A 12185-nucleotide genomic window follows, 5' to 3' on the forward strand; every position below is an offset into this window, starting at 1 on the left:
TTTCTGGATTTGCATTTTCTCCTGATTCCTTGGCATCTGACATTTGTTATCCTATGACCTTGCTTCTGCCCTTCTCTCATCCATCCTCCTCCAGCAGCTCTATCTGCTGTGCAGTTCTCAGAAATCTGGATTCAAACCATTTCTTGTGGCCTCTGCCTGTCTCTAGGTACTAAAGACCAAGGCTCCCCCACCGAACCTGCCAATTTGAACCCAACCTCAAAGATACAGAAAAGTTATTCCATGATGAAAGTGTGAATTGTTACCAAAAAAATGAAATTTCTAATCAGCAAGTCACAAATGTGAGAAGGCTGAGGCCTTCTGTATACCCCATAGATACCTTTATATAAAATCATCAACATTGCACTTGGCCATTTCAAAATAACAATTAAACCATAAACAAAAAACAAAATGGAACTTTGAAGGTGGTACTCATGTAGCTAAATCCTAGGCTTATGAAATTAACTGGAATAAGATAACAGCAGGCTCTTTTTCTTGCTGGAAGTTCCTTCATATGAGAAATTTTAAAGCTAGATATTCCCAACACAATGAAACAATCAAAGACAACCCCTCAAGAAGGATGGAGAATCCTCTTCTCTAGATATCTATAAACAGGAGTGTGATGCGCTTTAACAATTCCTGTGATTAATGCCCTTCCTTGAGAAAGACTCGCTTGAAAATCTCTTTCTCTATTGCTAATTTAATTTCTGTTGCCAGTGAGTACTGCCACCACTAACCCAATTTTTTCCCCTTCTTAGTTGCTATCCCCAACAAAATCATCCTTTCCTTCTATCTTTCAGCTTTCCCAAGTTGGGTCTCTAGTCCCCAGACCCAGGACCACTTCTCCCCTTCTCATTCCTCTACTTCAACTATCACTCACACTGTTGCTGGGGCATGTGTTCCCATGTTTGGGAATTAAGTAATGAGGGCAGATCACAGAAGCCCCAAGGACCATATTTTTTTCTGTTTACCTTTCACCGGAAAGTAAAGCCTGGACTAGCTGATCACTATAGATAGATTCAGTTACTGGTCCGTGGTAGCTGGAATTTCTTTTCTCATAACAGAATCTTGATAGTAGTAACCCATTCCAGAAGCCTCAACTCATTGGGGCAAGAATGCTGTCGTCTAAATGAACCACAAGAGATACCAGACAAGAAAAAGCTAAAGGAGTTCATCACCATCAACCAGTATTACAAGAAATTTTAAAGGGACTTCTTTAAGAAGAAGAAGAAGAAAGATCAAATATATGAATAATAAAGAGGTAATAATTACATACCTATCAACAATTACCTTAAATGTAAATGGAATAAATGCTCCAATCAAAAGACACAGAGTAGTAACTGAATGGATAAGAAAACAAGACCCAAATATACACTGCCTACAAGAGACCCACTTTAAATAGAAAGACACTCATAGACTGAAAGTAAAGAGATGGAAAAATACATTTCACGAAAATGGAAACAAACAAAAAAAGAGTAGCAATACTTACAGCAGACAAAATAGGCTTTAAAACAAAGGCTATAACAAAAGACAAGGAAGGACCCAGCAATTCCACTTCTGGGCGTTTATCCAGAGAAACCCGAAACACTAATTTGAAAAGATATATGCATCCTTATGTTCGCTGAAGCATTATTTTCAATATTTAAGATATGGAAGTAACCTCAGCATCCATCAACAGATAAATGGATAAAGTAGTACATATATACAGTGGAATATTAGCCATAAAAAAAAAAAAGAGTGAAATTTTGCCATTTGTGATAACTTGGATGAACCTAGAGGATATTATGTTATGTGAAATAAGTCAGACAGGGAAAGACAAACACCATATGATTTCACTGATATGTGGAACCTAAAAAACAAAATAAATGAACAAACAAAACAGAACCAAATGGAGAACATTTTGATGGCTACTAGATGGGAGAGGGGTGGGGAAGATGGGTAAAAAAGGTCAAGGAGTTAAGATGTACAAATTGCCAATTTTGTGAAGTACAGCATAGGGAATATAGTCAATGATATTATAATAACTATGTATGGTGTCAGATGGGTACTAGACTTATGAGGGTGATCATTTCATAAGTTATATAAATGTCTAATCACTAATCACTGTATACCTGAAATTAATATAATATTGAATGTCTACTATAATTCAAAATAAAAATTTTTTAAAAATTAAATAAATAAATATAGATATATATACAGGAATGGAGAATCACCCTAAAATGAGGCTTGTGACACTGGACAGTATGAACACAAAGGGCATCAGTAGAACATCTGTAGTCTAGTTCTGCCACTGATTAGCTGTACAACATAATGAAAATCACTTACTTTTTGTTCGCCTCAGTTTTATGAACTATAAAAAAATTATAAATAAATTAACAAACAAACAAACAAACAAATGAATGAATGGATCACAAGAGAACTCCAAGGTCAGTTTACGGAGATCACGTTGAGACCAGGGTCTATACTGTATGTCAAATCCATGGACTACACAGACTACGTGTTAATCTAACATTAATAACTGAAGGAGAAAAGCACTGAGAAGAAGGCCACATAGTAAAAATAGCAGACTATTTGGATGCAGGTAGACCTGATTTTGATTCTCAACTCCATTTCACTTACTAACTATATTACCTTGGGTAAGCTTCTTTATTGCTCTGAGCCTAAGCATTCTCATACAATGAGAATGACGTCTGAATTAGGTATAATATAGTTTACTTTTAGGATTACTAATTACTTCTAACTTCTGGAATTATATATAATATACAAAAAACATCTCGTAGAGTGCTTGGAACTTATACATACTTAATTCATTAGAGTGTTTATCGTTATCAAAGTCTGTGAGACTCAAAGAGAAAATTTTCAAAACAAAATCAGAGCTATTTTCCCCCCTTGGGGAAGTTTTTAAATGACTTTGTTTTTCTGAAGACTCGATTTAACAAGCAGAAACAGCCTTAATTACAGCTCCATAAGCCTCAATTTATTGATAGATTTCATTTGTTTAAAAAAAAAAAAAAAAGCTTTTTCTTGTTTCTCAGAGATATCTCTAAAGTCACTCCTCTATATATTTTTGATATACATGTTGAAAATAACTCACATGTTTGGTCTTATATCCACTTTCAAAATAGTTCAGATATGATTTTCTAAGGTTTTCAAGAAATGTAACATTTGGGGCAAGGCCATTTTATCCATCAGGGAGTATAAAAACAGTACCTAGAATGTTTCAAGGAACTACACACACATGCACAAAAAATGATCTGAAAAAATTATCGGCTCTAAAATACTAGCCTGAAGCTACAAAATAGAAATTTTTAAATATTTAAATACAAGTCTAAAAAGCGTTTAAAAAATACAAAATGAAGGTAAATCAAACTATTTCCATAATAGATTTGAGTTACTTTATTTCAAAGGTATAGAGATGATAATATGCATTAAAGTAAGGCTAAAAGGATATAAATCATGTCATGAGAAAACTTTGACTAAGGTGCAGTTGAGAATCAAGTTTAAGTTCTGAGCTTCTTGGATGACAAGCCAAAATGAGAAACCGGTGATTTCTTAGTCTCTTTTTACTTCTAACAAAAGAAATAACACCAGTTATTCAAAAGTAACACACTTTTCAAAGCAGTAAAAGCAAACATGAATTTATGGAGCTCTTTATATAAGGAATACTGAAATACATAACAAAAAGTGCCAAGATATTTTCCATGCAGCCTATCTCTTTTGTATTGACTTTCAGTAAAAATAGAGTATTATATTAAAGCATAATGTAATCAAGATAATGTAACAAAAGGTGTTGTAATGTTATTAGGGTAGGTTAATTTGTAATCATGTAATTTGATAAAAATAGAGAGCATGGAAGATTTAGAAAACTGACTATTACTCTTAAATATCAATACTTGCTCTTCCAGTCTTCTCAGAGATACCACATTAGAGCAACTTAAGCTTAATATCCCTGGCCAGTGCCAGAAACACAAGTATGCATTCTTGATTGAAAAATTATCCCCGTGCTAAACAGTAGGTATGCAAGTGACAACAGTACACTGCTTTGAAAATGAAATGAGCTCGCTTGAATTTTTAGCTCAAATGGAGTGCAACCTCACCTTTTCTACATGTTAGGCAGCAGAAATAACCATAGAAATCGAGTGTTTTTTTGTTTTGTTTTTGTTTTTGTTTTTTTCAGAAAGAAACTCTGGCTTTGCCTGAGTGCACAAAAGAGACAAAAAGAAAATTAATATAAGAAAGAATCAGTAACATGAAAGAAAGTGCCCCTCTTGAATTTCCTCCCTTCCATTCACTTCCACATTCTCCTTTAATTAAATACAATTTTCCTCAAGCACTAGCACTCAAGATAATTATTAAATAGCCAAAATTACTATTTTTATTTCATTTGATTAATTAAAATTATTGCCCATTCCACGGGCAATAGAATCTCCAAATTTAACTCCATTATTAGTCCTCATAGCCAAATCCAAGACCTCCCACTAGGATTTGCTAGAGTACAGATTTTATAGTATCATATAAAAACAAAAAAACAGGTTTGGAAAATTTATATCTACTATAACTATTCTATTATCTTTAATCTTAAGTATATTTTGTGAATTCTAAAAGAAAAAGATAATTCCATAGTAGTTTTTTGTTACATTTTGCTTTTACTTTATAATTGCAAAAGCACAATATTTCATTTATTGTAAGAATTAAATAGACATGTGTGGACTGGTCTGGAAATTGAATTAGGTTTTGTAGCATTATTACTTTTGGAAAATGAACTGTGAGTCCAAATAGACATTTTTCAAATGGACTCTTGAGAAATAACTATCTGCATAAATTGGAGTCTACTAGTATTTTATTTATTCATGACTTTGCTTGCTCGTTTATTAAAGAAACATTAACAGGTGTCTCCTATGTATCTCATACACTAAGCTGGGTACTAGGATACAGGTGGGTCTCCAACTACTAATGTGCCCATTAAAGAACTCACTGTAGTTGGTTAAGGGAGAGACACATAAAACTATTATTCAAAATATGTTCAAAACACCATGAAAGAAGACGTGATGAAATGATTAATTCTTCCTGCATGAAACCAGATAAGTTCTATGAAAAGAAGTCACACTTGAAATGGACCACCAAGAGTCAAGAGAGACTTCCAAGAACAGAGAATTCTGAGAGAATGAAAATCCATGAACAAGAAATCAAAAGTGTGAACAGTAGGAGCCCTTCGGTAGGAAGAGGAAGCTAAAAAGGAAGGGCTTGGAAGAGCTTTTAGTCACTATAGTAAAAAGTTTAGAGTTAATGTTATAGGTCATTGGGATCCACCAAAGGTTTTAGAACAAGTAACTTACACAATTAGATCTGTACTTTATAAAGATTAATTGTAGCAATAGCACAGTAAAATGAAGATGCTACTTAAAAGCACACATGTACACAATAACCTCCAAAAATCAAACATTTTTTGACTCATCATAATAATTGTTCTACTTCCAGATGTTCTTTACCTTAGCTGCTGAAATCATCATTATCTTGTAAAGTTTGAGTTCATGTAACAAAGACAGATAGATGGGTTATCATTTCGAGACTCAATATGAGGCTCCAACTCTTCACATAAAGAGCGTTAACTTCATAGCTAAGTTGACTATTCATAATTTTGTTTTTTAAATACCTTTCTCCATTTAGGAGAACTCTTAATCTGTTAGCCATGGATTGAAGAGTAAACAGGCACTTTTTAAAATTTTAAATCTCTTCTGCTTTTTTCCTCAGTAAATTTTATTAGTGTAGAATGGATACTTCAGGTTCCTGTTATCATCGACCTTCTTCACACCCGTGTGTAACCAACTGGGTGGTTGTCCCTTCTACTGGGCTCCAAACTGAAGCTCTATCCGCCTCCTCCATATTGTTTTTCCAAAGCACACCAACAGCCAGAAAATACCACAGAATAACTACAGGTAACTGAGATGGTCCCACAGCACTGGAAATCTAAGAACAGGAACCAAATGCATGGCCTGGACTTCACAGCAGCTCCTCCTGCTTTCAGCCCTGCGAAAGCAACCTGGGCACTAATAGAGCAAGAAAGAAAACATACTTCCTTGGCCAATAGGTCACAGTAAAATTACTCAGGGCGCTGTTGGTAAACATCAAATAGGCTTTGGCCAAGACAGCAACATAATCAGACTCAAACCACTTATTACCACCTGCTGCACATTCCTTACTCTTCTTGCCCCACCCCTTACTTTCCTTACTCACCCCCCCCCCCCCCGCCCCGCCTTCACCCTGGAGAATCCAAAATCCCACAGTAAATAAAATCATGCCCGGATGAAAACTCTCAGAACTTGGGCCATTACTATCCCAAACAAAACCTGAAAGGCTTTCACTGGGGATTTCAGCCAAGAACACTTTTCACTTTTATGCTTAAAACCATGTTCTTGTCTGGAAAGATGCATTGCTATTTGCTCTGCAGTGATTTTTTTTTTTTTTCTTGAGAACTTACTTCTTCTCCCACTTACTGTCAAGTTTGTATTTTCAAAATGATTCTAATTCACGGTGTATACTACAGCCCAAAAGAACATTACTGAGAAACCATCCCCCTCTCAAATCCAAACCCCTGAGATTATGTAATAAAACTAAATAATATAGTTGAAAGCCAAAGACAGACTGAATTTCAACCGCCTTTCACATGTAGAAAGGATTACAGATTTTCATTCTTTTTATCATGCTGGTTGTGTATTTCTTAATCATGCCTCAAACTAAATTACAGATCTGAAAAACTCAGTTTATCCCTTCTTCCCACTTAAAGGTCTTCCACCAAGAACATACCATAACTCTTCTCAATGTTATTTACTTTAAAATTTTGTTAATATCTTGATTCTCCAAGATGTTTAAGGTAAATTCTCTGACAACTTAGCAATGGCTATAAAGAAAACAGATGTCAGGACTTGCTACCTGAAGAGAAGGCAAAAAGGGGAATTATATATGAATGGGCTCTCTTAGAACTTGAAATATCCCCAGAGAAGGGGAAGTACTAAGAAATTTAAAAGGGAGAGAGAGATGTTAACAAGTTTTATATGGCTTTATACTTGTTTTCTGGCTTTTTCTAATATATTAATGTTCTGTGTTTTATGTTTTATGATGCCCAGTTTAATACCAACATCCATTCTTGCCCTTAAGGACTGGTTTTCCATGCTAATGAGAATCAGGGGACAGATTGTTTGAATTTAATCCGTCTGTCCATCTTCTCAGTAATTGAGTAAAGCTCTTAACTCTACTGTAAATATCCCTGGATTTCAATTAATTTGTCTTACTTGGTGGACACAGCAACACATATTGTTTTACTTATGGAAAAGCAAACCCTTTACAACTTTTATATTTCAAATACTCAGCATGATTTATTTTCTCTTTTAAGAAAGAGATGAAATAATGATATCTTGCTAGGTGGTTCCCCCCCCCCCCCCCCCCCCCACAAAGTGACAAAATAAACTATGATGAAAATAAATTACTTGAAGATGATCTTTTAATTCAGATTAATTAAAATAGACTAAAAGGAGTCTGGTCTCTCCATTACTAGTTGGTATTAAAAACCTAAAGAACCCAGAGAAATATTACCTCTCTTCCTATTTGAGACTTAGAAAAGAAATACAATCTAAAGGTTTTTTTGTTTGTTTGTTTTTAATGAGAACATATTACAAATTTGTCCTCAAGAGAGGATGGATACTTCCTCAAAAAGTTACTTTTTTCAAAATCTAGACAAAATCTTTCGGGCGGTTAAAATTCACCAGATTCCCTAATGCTTTGTGTTTGCAATAAAAGTGTTTGTTATTAAAACCTACCTCTGTATGTCTGTTATCTAGGAAACTCTCATAAGACACTAACAGAAACAAGCAGGGAGGAACGGAGGCTAGATAGTAAGAGAAAGAACTGAATTACAGTTTTTATTAATTCTATTTAAACACATACTACCGACTCGCGCCGTTTTTATCCTTTTGAAAATAAAAAAGCATTGTTTCCCATCCTACAAGCTCGCGAGCGCGTGCACGCGCGAGTACACACACACACACACACACACACACACACACACACTGCACTAGCACAGGATTCCTGCGATCCCCCTTCGCCCCAGCAGCCCCCTCCCCAGTCGAAGGCAGCTGTGCTCGGAACCCCGCTCGCCCCCAAGGCCCCTTCCCAGCCTCCCGCGGCGGCGCGGACCCACTCTCCCGTGGCGGCGTCACCTACCCTGCTCCGAGCGCTGGACAGACGCGGGACGGCGGTGCTCGGAAGGAAAAGGCTCCCAGGAGAAGCAGAAAGAAAAAGAGAGAAAAAGGGGATGGGAGGGTTCCTTTACTTTCCACAACAAGGGGAAGTGTTGCGCTCCATGCACTTGGTTGCTCCGCAGCTGTGGTTTCGGAGGAAATACACGGCAGCCGCAAGAGCTGCGACTGGGGTGGAAAGTTGTGGGTGTTTCCCCACCGCCGCCTGCGCCTGGATCCTCTCCTGTCCCCGCTGCAGCCTTGACAGTTCCCCCGGCCTCCGAGAACCTGCGCGGCCCCGCCGGTTTCCACTCGGAGCTGGGCTGAGTTGCCACATGCACTTGAGAAATCCTAGCAGTTGCGCAAAGAAGAGTCCCAGAAGTTAGAAAGAGTGATTGTGTGTGAATGAGTAAATATACAGTACAAGAGGCTGGAACAACTGAGCGGGGCCAACCCTCAGACGCAGTTCGGGGTTTCAGATTTCATTTGGCAACTGGCAGCTTCAGAAGACTCGAGCCGCACTACCGGGGAGGCCGGGAGGAGCCCTACCCTCGCCCAGCGCCTCCCAGCTCGGTTATCTCGGAGCCTGAGTGACACCGCCCGGCATCCGGCCACGGACGACCAAACAGCCCACACTGGCTCGGTCCCTCCGCAGCTGCCATCACTCATTTCACGTGTATCATAGATACGTGTTGGTTACAGATCTGGGGCTGATGGTTCGAGAAGGATGGAGAATACAGGTCTCCTGACCTCTAGAAGCTCTACAGTACTTTGGCCAAACCCCACACACCGGTTTTACTTGCTTCCCTCTGCTCTGCGTAAAATCTTATTTCTCAATCAGAATTACCTGGGTCATTACACCTAGATTCCTAGAAATGCTTATTTGGATGGATGCCCTCTAGTTAGATCCTTAGAGAAATTCAAAGCATAATTACTTTCTTCTTATCATGGTTTAAGAGCTCTCAGAATTACACTGTATGAAAGAAAGAGGACAGAATAAGTAATCGTTTTTGCTGAAGCAACCCCCTCTCCTCATACCACTACCAAAAAACAAACAAATAAATATATAATTTCAAATCTAGATCTTACAGTGTTGGTTACCTGGAAATCCAATTCGAATTGTTTCAAAAAGCTTTATAAAGATCTCCACTTTAGATTATTTAGAAATCGTCACCAGACTTCTTTAAGACACAAAATAAGAGTGGCCTCATTCGAGATCTCCAGTGATATGGAAGAAAAGCATACATTTAAATTTAGAAACACCAAAAATAAAAGTCTGTGTGGACACCGATACGTTTTTCTCTTTTATCCTCTCTCTCTGGTTTCTTAGAGTCTTTCTTCCTGGTATGCTGCTCTGGCCTTTTTAAAAATGCATATGGAATTCCTAGCCAGAAGCAATGTAGCTTATTTTCTAATTGGTAGGAATAAATGACCTTCAGCAGCTAACATGGCTTTACCTGTTCTAACTGTACCTTGGCAGGTACACGACAATGGGCAATCTTAGATGAAAGCTGGAGGACAATGAAATTAACCAAAATGAAATCTGCCTGCTTGGTGGATTCAAAAGCCTCAGGAAGACAAGTGCCAATACCTATGATTCAAGACAGTGACATTTAAAAAAGACAAGGAACCTATCATGTCAGTATCCTATTTCAAGACCTAACAATTATTACTACAAACAATTTAGACTGAAGACAATACAAAATTGAACTCAGGGTGGTTACTCCGTAGTCCCTAATCCAAAAGATTAAGACTTGCCTCTGTGACACACTCATATCCAAGACCTTTACCCTTCCCTTTGAATTTCTCCTGACTCTGTCTCCACACTTTCCACTTGACATCACTTCTTTGACCTTTGTGATATGTGATTATCTTAAAATAGACAGGACAACTAAAGGATAAAAAAGATTGTCACTTGGAGATTAAGCAGGGGTGAGGTATAGCTACCAATATAAATCTCCTTTTCTCCTCCTACATCTCCACAAAGAAGGGCCACTGTATTCCTTTCCTAGAAGCCCCTTAGGGATTTTGCAAAGACCTTTATTCCAGGAGAGAATAACCTGAACTATAAGTGCTTGGCTGTTCACAGAACTAGACTATGTTATGTCTTTTTTATTTGTGGATTAATTGGTATTGGGAGACATCCCTCGTATAGACTCTAGCAACTTTAAAGGAGAAATAAACTCTTAAACAAGAAACTTGAAAGATTCTAACCAGGGAAGGATGTTGATGTGACTAATATAAACTCCAGGAAAGGTCTCATTCGATTCCCAGGGTCTCCAGTAAGAACTTGCCCAGGGCATCACCTAAAGCTGAATTTTACCAGTGGACTCAATTTTGAGTTAAGAGCATGCTTCAGATGAACTCTACAAAACCCACAAATGATTCCAGGATGAGGGCTTATTTCCAGGATAACAAAGTCACAGACACCCTCAGAAGAAGAGTGTATGAAAGTTCTGTATAAAAGGCAGGCAAACGTTTGAGTAGCCCTCAGATTTACAAGGGGGATGTGTAATATCTCCAAGACCAGAGGGATTTCAGGAACCTAGAAATGAAATGGGGTGGCGAGGAGGAAGAGGAGGAAGGGGAGGAAAAAGAGAAGGAGGAGGGGAGAAAGATGATAATAGCTTCACTAGACTCGGATGAATCATGTATCAGTATTGCCAGAGTCAAGGACAAGAAAAGCATCCACAGACAAAGCCCCTTGGATGCTGTTCTCAGGCTACTTTGATTGGAATTTAGAGGAAACTCAACAAAAGCTTATATAATCACTTTGTCTAATATTTCAAGTGTTTGGGTTAAATGGTACTATTATATAAGTATGGATTAAAAATGTATTTTAATGTACTTCATTATTTTAAAAATTGTAGTTTTCCACCCGATTTCTTGCCAGATTCTTTGAGGACCTTAGCATAGAGTAATGTATTGTCACGTTACCCACTTGTTCATTAATGTCAGATACTGGGGCTCTTTAATTATGTTTTCTTTTGAGAAAACATAAATTCCTGAGAGGGCAGAAAACACAGTAACAAAACTGAATAGTCAAGAATTGCCAGAATCCTAACATTTCCTTCAGGCTCTCATCAACAATGCAGAATTTGTGTGGGTACTGAAATATGCCAAGATCTGATTTCAGGATTGAGATAGAAGGCTATGCTTTAAAGTACGTCTGTTGCAATACGTCTGTTTTTGTATTTTATTTTTATTTCTTGGTGGAAGTTCCTTTTTAAGAAAGTGTGGTTTTGTCTTAGCAAAATAAAGTGGAAAAGGATTGAGGGAGTTTTGTGCCCACTCCACCCCAAACACTGGATCACATGATTCAGGGAAAAGAGATACACCACTACTATTTAAAATGGTGGAACTAAATAATCCAACTAAACCCCTGTGAGAAAGATAATGGAGAGAAAGAGCAAACGAGAGAAGGGCAACCATAGCTGTGGATTCCTTCCTGCCTCTGTAATTTCATCATAGGCCCCCTATTAGTTAAGAGTTTTAAAAATGAAGCATGTTATTTGGCTGTTTAGATCCTGAGTGGAGCATAGTATCAACCATCACTGAACTGACATATTTTTGGTGGCAGTCCAAGTCATACGCCATTGTCCCTTAGACCCCAAGAGAAGATGGGACCAAAAAAATTATGATTAAATTTATTTTCAAATGTATATGTTGTTTTTTGTCTAAATACATGTTCGATACATGAAACTGGGAAGCTACAAAGAAACATAAGAAAATTGCCATGATCTCACCATTCAGAGATATGGTTAATTAGACAGATTTAAATTAGACATAATTTGAACATGTCTAATTGTTTCTTCACCTCTATGTATGTGCCTATCTTATATAAAGGTTTGGATCATATTACTACCAAAGCAAGGGCTTTTTTGCCTGGGCCCCAAATTCAAACCGTGGTTTCCAATGAAAATGGGTTTTTTTTTTTATGCTGTTTAGTCCTAGACT

At 37.4% G+C, this 12185-nt stretch overlaps 1 protein-coding gene across 1 annotated transcript in view; it reads right to left on the reverse strand.

Moving 5' to 3' along the window:
• Positions 1-8405, reverse strand: part of ARHGAP24 (Rho GTPase activating protein 24) — a 464137-nt gene extending 455732 nt beyond the window's left edge. Inside the window, exon 1 of the mRNA XM_011356326.2 lies at positions 8215-8405. The gene's annotated coding sequence lies outside the window, so the exon portion shown is untranslated. The remainder of the gene's footprint in view (positions 1-8214) is intronic.
• Between the last annotated feature and the right edge of the window lie 3780 nt (positions 8406-12185).

Source organism: Pteropus vampyrus, unplaced genomic scaffold (genome assembly GCF_000151845.1).
Source record: "Pteropus vampyrus isolate Shadow unplaced genomic scaffold, Pvam_2.0 Scaffold25, whole genome shotgun sequence".
NCBI classification, from domain to species: domain Eukaryota; kingdom Metazoa; phylum Chordata; class Mammalia; order Chiroptera; family Pteropodidae; genus Pteropus; species Pteropus vampyrus.